The 14190-nt window shown below is 51.3% G+C and overlaps 1 long non-coding RNA gene across 1 annotated transcript; it reads left to right on the top strand.

The window, feature by feature from the left end:
- The first annotated feature begins 736 nt into the window (after positions 1 to 736).
- LOC135322229 (uncharacterized) lies at positions 737 to 5810 on the top strand. The gene is made up of 3 exons (XR_010382548.1): positions 737 to 933; positions 4111 to 4410; positions 5692 to 5810. It is a non-coding gene; the product is annotated as an uncharacterized LOC135322229 (long non-coding RNA).
- Positions 5811 to 14190: the final 8380 nt, after the last annotated feature.

Below are 14190 nucleotides of genomic sequence, written 5' to 3'. Positions count from 1 at the left end.
GGGCGGTCCTGCCTGGAGAGGCCACGGGATAGCACCCCAAGGAGGGCTTACTGGGCCTGGCACTGACCCATGTTTGCTCCCTTGAAATGCTTCCCAGCATCCCTAAGTGATGGAGGTATAGACGAGGTAGGAGGCCTAGAGAGGTTCTGCTGCTTAACACCAGGCTGGCTTCCTTTGTTTTGGCTGAAGCAGCCACAAGCCCACTTGTGGTCAACAGGCAGCCCCATGGACCCCACCTCTCAGTGCAAGAAGTATCAAGGAATTTCAGGGCTGTGTTTTAAAACCACCATTACCATTATTCATAATTAGATTGATGAAAAAATATCTAAAATTGTATTGACTCCTTACTCAGAAGCAAGCACTGTGCTAAATCTATGTAGACAGGTGATATGACAAAAAATGTACTTTGTTAGATAGTTAAAATAAATAAATGTAATTGGAGTCTAATCTGTAAACATACTGAATACCATGCTGCACACCTGAAACTAGTATAACACTGTAAATCAACTATCCTCCAACAAAAAATAAACAAATAAATGCAAAAGTAAAACTATGCAGATACAAGTCACAGGGGCTGTGCTTCCTCCCCTGGACACACTGGTTGCTGGTCGTGGGGAAGTGGCGATGGGTCAGGGGGCACTGTGGCCCCCCTACCAGCTGGTGCCCCAGGCAGCCGCCCAGCCCCGCCCTGCAGGCCTCCCCCAACGTCACTCAGGCCTTTCAGCTTCTCCATTTCAGACGGGCTGCCCAGCTCTTTGTGAATTGGAGCCCTGAACACCCCTCCTGTACCTCCTGGCCCCTTTCCTTGCTGACTGCCAGGCTGGGCTCTATGCACAGCTCGGGAAGCTTCTGAAGGCTCCACGTGTATTTCTGCAGCAGGAAAATGGATCAGCTGTCCAAGCTCGAGCCTGAGTCCACCCTCAAGGCCTGGAGGTAGGAGGGGAGGACTGTGTGGTGAGCAGTCAGGGCTGCACACTGACACTTAGTAGCCACCGGGCTGGGGGACAGGACAGAGCTGCCTTTGTCCTTGGCCTGCCAGGGGATGCCTCCCCTCGGAAGCTGGCAACACTGAGTGGGTATAATCGAGCAGGACACTACCGGGCCTCCCCAGGACAACCCCTCCTCCATATCCTCTGCTTTAGCTCCTCTCTGAAGTACCCCGATAATAGTACCTGATGCACATTTCCTGAGTATTTCCAGGGGATGGAAGAAATTAACTCCCCAACGATCATGAGCACGTAGCCCCCAGACCTTCTGGGGCCTAAGGACTGATGACATTAACCACCCTGTTACCTCACCATCAACCCACCAGAGAATTGTGCACAGCTGACCACAAGCCCTGGGGCTCCCCTCCCTCATCTGGCCTTTAGAAATGCTTTGCTGAAACTCTTTGGGGAATTTGGGGGTATTTGAGCACAAGCCCCCTGTTCTCCTTACTTGACCCTTCAGTAAACCTTTCTCTGCTCCAAATTTGGATGTTTCAGTCTGTTTGGTCTCACTGTGCGTCGGGCACATGAACTTGCGTCTGGTAACACGGAGGGGACAGTAGGGTAATAAGAAACATGTGTAGGTTGCTTAGCTGACTAACTTAATAGGGCTGCAGACACGTCAGTAACAAGGAGTCACTGCCATCTGAACACGTCCAGGGAAGGACCTTTGCCACTTTTAATTGAAAGATGAAGCCACATTCTTCTTCTTGGAAAAAGCGTGTCTGATAGTCTGATGGGTAGACATGAGGACCGGCTTTGCCATCTGGTTACGTGGTGGATATTCTCCCTAAATTGAATTAACTAAATCTGTAGCTCCGAGATTTTGATGAGAATATACATGAAGCACACGACAAGAGCATTTAATGATTATCTGGGGAAAGCGATGCTGAACTTAACACCATCAAACTTTCTCCAATTATTTCTGAATTTAAACAAGTTGCCTTTAATGAGAGAGTAACAGGTATGATCACCAGCTCCTGGATGGCTTTTGGTCCACTCTTTTTGGTGCACTTCCCCAGGAACTGAGACAGTGAGGGACTCTACAACTAGGTGACAAATTGCTGTACAAACCAGGTGGCTTCCAACAAATTGAGGAGAGTCTAATCAAACTGATCAGTAAAAGTAATTTAGATAATGAGTCATAATTGTGCAATTTTGGGGAGGCCACATATCTTTGAAAGAGTTCAAAAAATTAACTGACACAAACGGACTTATTTACAAAACAAACTGAGGGGAGAGGGTACAGCTCAAGTGGTAGAGCGCACGCTTAGCATACACAAGGTCCTGGGTTCGATCCCCAGTACGTCCCCACTAAAAAATGTATAGATAAATAAGTAAAACTAATTACTTCCCCCCAAATTAAAAAAATATATATACATAAATAAAAAATAAAACAAACTGACTCTGAAATAGAAAAACAAACTTGTGTTTACCAGGGGGGAGAGGGGAGGCGGAGAAATAAATCGGGAGTTTGAGATTCGCAGATACTAACTACTGTGTATAAAATAGACAAACAGCAAGGTCCTACTGTACAGCACCGGGACCTATATTTAATACCTTGTAATAGCCTATAATAAAAAAGAATATGAAAAGGAATATATATGTGTGTGTGTGTAACTGAATCACTATACTTTACACCAGGAATTAACACAACATTGTAAACCAACTATACTTCAATTAAAGAAACAAAACCCAGACTTAAAATAGCAGGACACTGGAAAGCTGAAAATAATAGTTATTTCAATAAATAAAATGAATAGTTGTACAGGAGAAAGGCAAGGAAAAAAACCCCCCAAAGAATTAAGTGACATTTCTATAACAAAATTTCTTCCCTTCCATAGACTTATTTATATGGATGAATTATTTCCATGCTTATTATCTATAAATACAAAAAAGAGGAATAAAACTACCTTAAACCACGTCTCATTATCTATAAGCACTACTCATCTGTAGACGCCATGAGCCAGTTCAGCGAGCTCTATTGGTGGTATTAACGAATTTCAAGTGAATTTTTACTTTTATGTTCAATAACTATGTATTGAAATGGATAACAGAAGACATTTTTTACCAAGTATTTTGGTAATGATAACTTAACCCACAAGTAAGTTTTTTAAGCTCATAGAGCCTTGGAGTCAAAGGATATTAATTTCAATTTATGTAAGGATTTTTGTTAGAGAAAATAATGATTGCACAACAGTAAAATACCTTAAGCACAAAAGTATATTTTATTAAATTAGGACAAAATTCTGAGGGGAGAAGAATGGAAATATAAAGCCACAGAAGCAAAGAAACAAACTAAGTTTGATTGTCAAAGAGCTTGCTCACAAATTTGTAAGTGGATGATAGTGGGTATCAAATTGCTATGGAATTTAGATTCCATTGGTTCTAATTAAAAGAGTGATGTAACCATTATATTTCAAAATGTCAGTATTGTCAACACTTGGGAAGTTGCAGCTATGTGAATTTAGGATGAAAACCCGAGAGGGTCAACTTAAAAATACACCAGGGAGTACGTCAGGGGTTCCTCCCCCAAATTTTTAAGGCTTATGTGAGCAAAAAAGTTTTGAGGTCATGACTTGAAGGATAGCTCTTTAAAAGGAGACCGGAGGAGGATGAGCTCATTTTCCTGAAGTCCCTTCATATAAGACTGTGACATATGCTTCCCGCTCCTTGGTTTTACGGCACCGGATGATGCTTGCCACGGTGTCAGCCGAGAACACATCTGCTAAGCGCAGAGCGGGGCCGCAGTCAGCCTGCTCTGGACAGGCCCGGCACACGGGCAGCGCTGCTGGGCCACAGGCTGGCCGTTGGCCTTTGGACGGGCAGGCTGGCTCGCCAGCTGGGCGAAAGGGTTGCAGCCAGGCCACGTGCTGCCCATGAGATGGGTGGAGCTCCTGGAGGCCCTCTCCTCTCCTAGGCAGTTCTGAAGCCTGGTCCCAACTCTTGCTGCGATGGGGGAGAGAGCTGTTGATTTTTCCCAAAGGGCAAGTGGGCAGACGTTGGGAAGGTCACCAGTAAAGGACATACACACCCTGAAAATCCATCCCTGCAAAGCACCGACAGCCACAGTCTTGCCCTGTGCCAGGCCCTGACCTGAACGCCTTCTGTATCTAATCCTCAGGTAGCCTGTGAGTCAGGAGGGACTAGGGACCCAGGCAGCCTGACCCCAAGCCACGTCGAGCACAAGGCACCCGTGTGCACACAGCCACGTTCTATACTCCGAAGGGTCCACCTGATGCTTGGCTCTTCTACATACAACTCCGTGATCTTGAGTGAGGCCTGAAACCTCTCCCATCCTCAGTTTTCTCATCAGCAAAATGGCCCAGGCAGTGGCCCCTGTTCTGCCTGGCGGGGCCTCTGCCATATAAGAAAATTTCGTGCCTAAACTTCGACGGCGGAGATCTCCGTTTTGAAGCGTCAGGTAAGACAGCGTAGGAGGACAAGCCGCCCGGGTGTTTGTGGCTTTCCCGGTGGCCCTGCCTGGAGGGCTACCAGGCACTTCCCACGCCTGGGGCGTCCCCGCTGCCTCCTGGGCCTGAGCAACCTTTCCTCCCAAACCCCAAATACCAGAGCAGCCGCCTGAAGGCTGGCAGCTATTGGGACAATTCCCAGGTGGCCTCTTTTGGAAACTTACGGCGAGTGGGCAGGAACCGTGTTCCTGCAACCTGGAGGGTGGGGCCTGCCCTGGAGAATTGGGGATGCAGTGGGGGTGGTAGAATCCGAGTCCAGAGACCTGCGTCTCGCCCTGCAAAACCACTTACTGTGTCATCTCAGACAGGTGGCTTAACCTTTCTGAGCTTCATTCCTTCACTCAGCTGTGTGCGAGGCCCTGGGGACTCGGGTGAGTCAACAGGCCCTTCCCTACAAGCACTCCCAGTTTCATGGGAGAGGCAGCCAAGGAAACAGACAGTGACAGGCAGTGGGATCCTCCTGGGGCTGAGAGGCAGCGTGCCTGGGTATCAGGAGGACTTCCTAGAGGAGGTGAGTTCTGGGTGCCATGTTCCTCTTCTGTTAATTGAGAGGGCAACAATAACTAACATTTTTAAATTTCAGAGTATAATTTTATTTTAAACCATCTTAACATAAAAGTATTCCATGTTCCCGGGGGGAGGGTATAGCTCAGTGGTAGAGTGCCTGCCTAGCACGCATGAGGTCCTGGGTTCAACCCCCGGTATCTCCATCAAAAAAAAAATATATATATAAGCCTAATTACCTACACTCTAACAAAATTTTTAAAAATATAAATAAAAAATTTAAAAGTAAAAAAGAAAATTAATACATGTTCCTGATGAAAATTTTCAAGAGAACAGAAAGGTGTTAGGTGAAAAGTCTTCTTCCCTGCTCATCCCTGGAAAGAACTAAGCAGTGTCCCCAGTTTCTTGTGTAGCCTTCCAGAATTTTCTATGTGTGTGGAAACCGACTTGGGCAAAACATGACAAGCCCAAAGAAACAATAAGAATAGCTTCCACTTGTTGAGTGTTCCCTAGGGGCCAGCCCCACCGATGTGCTTGCTCTTTTCGCTTAATGTCTCTTGGACATGTTTCTTCGTCCATAATCAGCTTTTGCAAGGTGCTGCAAAAAGCAGCCTGGTGTGTCCCTGGGGTGGGGCAAGTGACTAGACATTTCCCACTGCTTTTATCAGAAGTGCCTGGCTCCCGGTGAAACTTCCCTGTGGTTGAGTTACTGTTGCCTCCGTTTTCAGATGGGGAGACAGGCTCAGAAAAGCACAGCGAGGTTCTGAGTCCGTGCGGCGACCAGAGGCAGTTCCGCGCCCTGATCAACCACGTGAGGCTCTGGGGCCAGAGGGAGGCCACACTGTCCTCCAGCCCTGGTTTCTGGAAGAGAGCAAGATTCAACAGAACCCAGGCCGGCAGGAGGCGAGTGTTGAAAGCCCCGGCTTAGCTGGAAAGTGCAGGCCAGAGGGCAAGGTCGCCCTCCACGCCCCCCCCCCCCCCCCCCCCGGGCTCTGGGATCAACTGCACCGACCAGGCTTTCAGGATTCAGGCTGGTGACCCTCCCTCCTGCCCGCCCAGGTGCCCACATAGGGCGAGGCTCCGTCCCCAAATGCGTCACGTTGCATCTCTGACCCTGTGACTCCACTTCTGCAAATTGGGGTCACAGTGATGCGTGCAATTCTTGAACAAGGGCTCTGCAGTGTGGGGCAGTCATTGCGCCTGCTTTGACTATCACTGGCTGGAGACCCTGAGCCTGGGCAAGTCATTGGCCTTTCTTCTTTCTTTTTTTTCCTTTGTTTTTAAAAACGGAGGTGAAATTCATGTAACACAAAATTAACTAAAGTGTCCTTATTTAGTGGCATTTAGTACATGCACAATCTGTAACTGCCCCCTCCAATTGGTTCCAAAACATTTTCGTCACCACCACGGGAGACTTGTACCCATGAAGCGGTCACTCCCCCTTCCCCTCTCCCCCAGCCCCTGGCGGCCACCTATCTGTGTTCTGTGTCTAAGGATTTGCCTTTCCTGGGCATTTCATAAAAATGGAATCACAAAGCACGTGGTCTTTGGTGACTGGCTTTTTTCACTGAGCGTCCTGTCTTCCAAGTTCATCCGTGTTGTCCCGTGTGTCAGAGCTGCGTTCCTTGCAATGACTGAGTAACATTCCAGTGTATGAACAGACCACGTTCTGTTTATCGGACATCAGGGCTGTTTCCACCTGCTGACTTTTGTGAGTAGTGCTGCTCGGATACTTGCCCTTCCTCAGCCATCTGTGAAATTCGCATAACAAAGGCACTGACTTCGCGGGGTTCTGGGGAGGATGAAATGGGTTACGGATGCATAGCCATCACCTCGCATGCCGTGACACTGCACTGCAGTATCTTTTGAGTGTTTCCTGCACAACCTGACACTGACTGAGCACTTACTGTGGTCTAGGCTCTTACCTGTTTTCACTCATTTATGGAAATGCTTTTCATTCATTCGTTAATTCCTCCAGTGCCTTTATGGGGTAGGTCTCTCTGATCAATTCCACTTTATAGAAAACCAGGCCCAGAGAGATCAGTGAACGAGTTGCCTGTGGAGACAGAATTTGAACCCAGCCCACCTGATCCTGCAGCCCACACTCTTAACGCCTCAGCTGGTCTACACTCGTGGGGGAGTTTACACAGCTCTCCACAGTGACGTCGGGGCAGTCACCTCTGGGCCGGAGACTGTGGGGTGCTTTCACTTTCTTTTCCCCCAGACTTTCTCTGTTCCAAATCTCTGTAATTACTTCATCTGTTTGTTTTCACAATGAGCAGATCATAATTTGGTAGTCGGAAAGAAACAGGGATGATTTTGGATGATGTTATGTTATCTGTCAAGTGGAAAGGGCTGATCACAAAATTCCAGGTGCAGCCTGAGCCCACCCGTGTTGAAAAGGGCACAGAAAACATCCGGGGGCTGTTCGCCAACATGTTACCAAGGTTAGTCTCTGGGAGGCGGGCAGATCAGGTGAGTATGTGATTTTTCACATAAGTTTGGTGTCTTTCTAGCTTTTCCAACTTTGTTTTGACAGCAAACAAGTATCAGCTTTACATTCAGAGAGAAAGTGATTCTAAAAACCAAAGACAGATGTTCTCAGCTGGGACTCCTGTGTGTTTCTGCTTTGGGCCCAGCCAGGCAGGTGCATTTGGTCTGCTGACAGGCCGGGGCACTCATGCGGAGGCTGTCAGACCAGGGGCTCCTGCCCTGAGGGACATGCCCAGGGATGCCAGCCTGACACTGTCATTTGTCATCTCACCCACCCCAGGGACACAGAGCGGACACTCTAGCCCCAGGGCCTCCGGCACAGCGCCTACAGCAGGTCCTGGGCTGTCCTGTCCTGTCCACCCATCCCGGCCACCTTGCCTTTGCTTATGCACTGCCTCCGCCCCCACCCGATGGTGCATTTCCCAAATTCTCATTATCCTCCGGCATTATCAGTAGGGCCCAGTGGAGCATTAAACAGAGCTGCGCACAGTTAGAAGAAGGCGTTTGTCCCGGCTGCCGTGTACAAGGGACTCCCACACCAGTCTGGGGTGGTCTCCACCACCGTGCTGTGAGTCAGTGTTGCTGCCCTGATGATGGCTCTGTTCGTGGGTTTTGGAACAGGGCCTGGCACACAGCAGGTGCTCAGTACATGCCAAATGTATTGTATTGTCCCAGTCTTACTCCAGAATGGAGACACCCGAGGCCCAGAGAGGTTAAGTAACTTGCCTAAGCCCATACAGCCAGCAGGAGGCTGGACCAGGGGAGATCTGTTGGACTCAACACCAGTGCTCCTGGCCCCACACTGGCCTTGCTCACTCTGGGTTCTGATTTCCAAGGGTAGTTGGTCCCCGGGGATGAGCAAAGAGCTTTCTGTGAAGGAGCCAGGGCAGTACGTGGACTCTTGCCCCAGATAGCTAGAGTTTCAATCCCAGTTCTGCCATGTAAGAGCAGTGTGACCTTGAGCAAGCGTCCTCACCACTCTGTGCCCCCCCCCAGTTGCCACATCTGTAAAATGGGTACAATAGTATTACTCTCCTTGCACAGCTGCAGTGAGGGTAAGTGAACCAGGCCCAGTAGAGTATGTATGATATTTGCTGATTAAAGGAAATTGATCATCCTAGTGGGTCAGCTGAACTACTGGGCAGAGCAGGGCCATCAGGGCAGAGGCTCTTGGATTTTGGGCTATGTGATTGCCGCCAGGCTTCCTCCCCACCTTGAAGTGGCCATTGAATCCCTGGATCTGACTGGACATCTCCATAGCTCCCTGTCTTTGCTTGACACACCCTTCAGTCTGGAGCCCCAATACCCCCATGTGCCCTGATTTAAAGTGACCCCCTCACCTAGGAAAAAGAGGAAGTCGAGCCCCCCTGGACAGGGCCGGGGACCTCTGCTGTAGCCAGGGTGGCCAGAGAGACGGTTAAACACACAATGACAATGTAGAAGGGCCAGGACAGCCAGACAAATTCCATCAGGGGGACCCCAGAAGCTTCCTGGAGGCGGTGCTATTCCAGCCGGGTTGTGACAGCTGGGTGGGAGTTTGACACAAGGGCCAAGAGGAGAAAGATTTCTCAGCCATGGAAGGGTGGTATGGGCAAAGGCAGGGAGGGCAGAGGCTGCTGCATCTGACCCCACGGCCACCTCTACCTTGGCAGGACATCCAGGGCTGGCCTGACCCAACCCTGACAGCAGCTGCCAGGAAAACAGGTCAGAGTGGGATGGACCCTGGCGGCCTTGCACGCGAACCCAGCTGGGACACGCAGCCGGGGCAGAAGAGGGAGGGCGGGCTGAACGCGAGTGTGGCTGGGCTGGCCTCCCTGGCCTCCCTGGGGCTGTGGCTCCCGCCCCACCCATGTCCAGGCCACCCAGTGAGTCTGTAGGCAGTCATGGCTGGCCAGCTGGCTGAGGGGAGCGAGATGGCTGCCTCCAGGCCCGCAGTGGGTGGGAGCCCCATCCCCGCCCAGCTGTCCCGACACGGCTCCACCCAGGAACCGGGCCCAGCCTGGCGTGGGCTGGCTCGGCCCCTTCCCACTAGGAGGGGCCTGGCCAAGGCATGTGGCTACTCTGAGCCTCAGTTTCCCCGCCGCTCTGCAGTGAGCTCCCGGGGAGCCGGTGTTGGAGGCAGTGCACGGGAAAGCAGAAGCTCCTTGTGGTTGCTTCTGTAGCTCCTCCTTCAGTACGCGTGACCCACGGGAGGCTGCTGCAATCCATGGGAGAAATCAGACCCAACTGGATTTGATTTCCAGCTCTGCAGCTGGGCAGCTGTGGGTCCAGGCAAGTCACTTCTCTGAACCCCGGTTTCCCTGCCTGTGAACTCTGCAGTGGGGGTGGGCGGCCTCCAGGAAAGGCCACGGTCACCCCAGGAGGGCAGGGCCCAGCCGGGGCAGCTCCAAAGTCAGAAGCAGCGTCCTCGTGGACCGATCCAGGTCGCTGCCCTGGCCTCCTGACGCCATCCCTGGCCCTGCTGAGCCCTCCTTCCCCCTGCCCTGCGCCCAGCCAGCCTGAAGGGCTAAGTGTCATAACCCCTCACCCGTGCATGAACCCTCGCTGTTTATAGGGCGTTTCACATAAAAGACGCTGTCGTCATCCCCTTATACAAACAGCACTGTTCAGCCGCTGCTGTGGGCAGGCCCCGTGCTGGGCCCGCGCAGGCCACAGGCCAGGAGAGACAGACGGACGCACAGCCGCAGCCAGCATCCTCCACTGAAGCTCAAGGCAGGAGGGCTGGAGGTAGGGGAGGGGCCAGACAAGGAGGCGGTCTCTGGCGGGGCCGTGAGGGCCCGGCGGCCTGGGCTTCTGCCCCTCAGACCACTTCGCAAGTTTGCTGTTGGTTCTCAGGGCCCAGCGCAGGCCTGGGGTTGGGAGCGCCCAGCAAGTGTTCACAGAGTGAGTGAGTGAGTGAGTGAAACGGGGTGGAGAGTGCTTGACCGTCTTCATGTCAGACTCAGAATTCTTCTCAGGGAGAAAACGCGGCCCTGGGAAGTGACTTAGTCGAAACTCTTAGGCTGGTAGTGGAAGCGTCAGGGACTCTGTGGTGACTGAAGGGTGGACAGGCCCCCGGCTACCAGGCCCTCTTCTCACTCGGGAGGTGAGTGGGGCTCTCCTCAGTCTAGATGGCCCGAGGGCAGGGAAGGCCCGGCAGCCGGAGTCTTTACTGTGCCCTGTGGCCTCAGGCTGTCCATTGACCTCTGAGCCTCAGTCTTCCCATCCAAGAGATGGGGTGGTGACCGCAGTGTGCCCAGGGCATGCACAGGGCTGCGCGGGGCGGGGGGTGAGCAGACAACATGGCCATGCCTGGGTAGGTGTGGGTCTGGGCACCCCGCTCTCTAAGCCCTCATGCTTGCTGGGCAGGCCCCCGGGGGGAGTCCAGACCAGGCAGCTCCCTTTTCGTTCACGCTCCTGGGCACCCTGGTGCCAGACATGCCGGCTGCTGGCACCCCCTTTAATTGTCATGTCTGCACCTGGTGCAGCCTGTCCACCTGAATGCACTCATTCAGGCCTCATAAAACGGGTGACAATGAGCCATGTCAGACAGGAGGAGACACAGCTTCACAGAGGCCTCCGGACTCAACAGACTAAGCAGGCACCGGGAAGGAAGGCTGGGCTCCTGGGGGCAGCTGGGCGGTGCCCGCCAGAAAGCCTGGCAGGGCCTGGGCCAGCCCTTCCTCACAGGGGAGGTGAGTCAGAAAGACAGAGACAGAGAGACAGAGGGAGAGATGGGTAGACGGAGGCCCACAGACAGGGTCAGAGACTGAGCAAGAGAGAAGGGGTGCCCAGGATGGGGCGGGAGAGAGGCGGTGAGAGGAGGAGGGAGGGAGGGGAAGTCTTGTGAGAGGCAGCCTGGAGAGAGCAAGTCTGGCCCCCTGGGCCGGGCCGCCCTGCAGGGCACACAGAGTCTTGGGCCGGAGGTCCCCTACGGCCCACCAGCAGTCCCCTCCCTCGTCCCAGCAGTAGCCAACTCATCCACTCTCTCTCACTGCCCAGCAAACACACACGTGCCCACCAACACCCCTTCACGCATACGCAGCTCTCAAACACACACACATACTCACCACCACTGACCGACGCTCAGGCTCAGCCACATGCACACATGGTTGGCTCCCCAGGGGCTCCTGGTCTGCCCTGGAGGTGAGAGTAGACCAGGCACGCAGGCCCATGCCTGGACCCTGTGCGCTGAGGCTGCCGGTGCCCCGGGTCCACAAACACCCCTGCAGCGCCTGGCGGGGTCCTGGAACCTCCTAGAACTTCGGCAGGGTGGGCTTTCCCCTGCTTCAGAGCCGATTCTGCCCGCCCCGCATTGACTGCACAACTCAGAGGGCAGCTGGGGCCCCGCCCCTCACAGATCATGTACCAAAGATCTCTGTGGTGGGCGATTCGGCTGCTCCCCGCATTGGTCCTGGTGTGACACTCGGCTTCTGGTTCACGGTGAACACCAAAATCCAGTCCCAACAACATGGTGGACAGAGCAGGGTGCAGGGGACTGGGGGAGGGGCAGACAGAAGGGGCTTCCTAGGACAGCAGCACAGACATTGCCCAAGGGGCAGCACCCACCCCCCTTGCCCCCGCCGAAGATGTCCAGATGTGGACGGCAGCGTTCTGAGTGGGCAGCCGCCGTGGTCCGTGATTCTGGCCCCACCCAAGTCCAGGGCAGACCTGAAGGGCTGGGCTGACCCCGCCCAGCAGCCCTCGACCAGTGACAGCTCAGACAATGGATTTGCAACAGCTACAAAACCCACTGAGCAGCGGAGCAGAACAAGCTCATGGTTGGCATACAGTCCATGGAGCAGGTCCCCACGGCGGGCAACCCCAGGCCACGAGGGTCACAAATAACTCAAGCTTGTCATTTTAGTCCATTCACAAAGTCTTTTCTTACATTTACTTTTTAAAACTATTTTTTGTTTAGATAGAATTCACAGAACGTGAAATGTGTCATTTTACAGTACAGCATATAATTCAGTGTGTTTTGGTACATTCACAGTGTTGTGCAACCATCACCTCTATCTGATCTGGAACATTCTCATCACCCTCAAAAGAAACTTTGTACACATCAGCAGTCACGCCCCACTCCTCCTGCCCCAGCCCCTGGCAACCACCGGTCTACTTTCTCTTCCTCTCGATTCGCCTGTTTTGGACACTTGAGGTAAACGGAATCATGCACCGCGTGACCCTCTGTGTCCAGCTTCTTTCACTTGGCGTCCTGTTTTTGAGGTTCTTCCACCTCATCGTATGGATCAGGACTTCATTCCTTTTCATGATGGGATAACATTCCATTGTGTGGTTACGCCACATTTTGTTTACCTGTTCATCTGGCGATGACTATTTGGGTTGTTTCAAACAAACCTTTTTTTTTCATTGAAGTACAGTTGATTTACAGCTTTGTGTTCGTTTCTGGTGTGCAGCACAGTGATTCAGTCATACACATAGATATTCCTTTCCATGTTCTTTTTCACTATAGGCCATTACAAGGTATTGAATATAGTTCCCTGTGCTCTATAGTAGGACCTTGCTGTTTATCTATTTTATATACATATATTTTATATTTCAGTATCTGCAAATCCTGAACTCCCAGTTTATCCCTTCCCACCCCCTCCCATCCCTGGTAACCATAAGTTTGTTTTCTATATCTGTGACTCTGTCTCTCAAACAAACTTTTGAGATATGTTGTTCTAAAACAATTCTGGAAACATCAATGTGCTGTTGAAAACTCTCCTTTCTTATTACTGTCCCTGTTCTGAGATTAAGACCTTCCTGTGTTTAAACGTTTAGTCCTTCCTATGCTTAAATGTTTTTTTCTTTTAGGAAACGATGGTGACTCTAGATGAAAGTCTTAAATGAAATGTCCCTGATGGGGAGAAACAGAGTTCGCAGCCCTAAAAGGACTCCCAAACCTTGTCTTCTCCCCTGACCCGGAAGCCATGGGGCTGACGAACTGGCAGATCCTGTTCAGCTGTGACATTATTGACAGCAGGGTGCCTTCCTGTTTCATTAGAGTTGCATGGCCACAGTGTTTTCAGGAATATGCATCTGGGTGGAGAAGGAGATTCCCAGCCTGTGGGGAAATAGACATTCCTTGTGTCCACTCTCCCCACCCTGGGGGCAGCTCTGTGCAGGGCCAGGCTGGGAAGGAGATGGGTGATTATAGCCACTGAGTCATGGAGATGTGGGGAGGTCAGGCCTGCTGGGTTCACCTGTGCACCTTGTTCCCTGCCCGGGATTTGCTGACTCAGAATAACAAGAAAGGATAGTTGTCAACTGCCACACTGTGGTTCCCAGATAAGCTTAGGTCTCAGGCCATCTGGAAATGGGCTTGGGGCAGGGTGGTGGGAAGGTGATAAGAAAGTGGCCCCATTGGATGTATTAACAATTACGTGCACAGAGAGTTGACTGTAACAGTGATATAATAAAGCAAATCAAAAATTTTGAAAAAGGAAAAGAGGAAAAATTCACCTCTAATCTCACCCAACAGGAGCACAATTTTGCATTTTGATGAGCTTTCGATTTTCATGGGAGAAAAAAAAGATTAAGAAAAACTTTAAAAAATTATAACAGCTACACAGCCTCCTTGTGATAAAGATGTTAAAAGAGAAAGAAAGAAAAAGGCGGGGATGAAAAAGGAAAGGAAAATGGCTCCTTGTACCGGAATTTAAAGACAACACACCAAACATGTTGGTGTATTTCCTTCCAGTCTTTTAAAAAAGCCATTATATTTTTCATAACTATATCATACATAATATTGT

Source organism: Camelus dromedarius, chromosome 1 (genome assembly GCF_036321535.1).
Source record: "Camelus dromedarius isolate mCamDro1 chromosome 1, mCamDro1.pat, whole genome shotgun sequence".
Taxonomy (NCBI): Eukaryota; Metazoa; Chordata; class Mammalia; order Artiodactyla; family Camelidae; genus Camelus; species Camelus dromedarius.
This window is presented reverse-complemented; position numbering and strand designations above follow the sequence as displayed.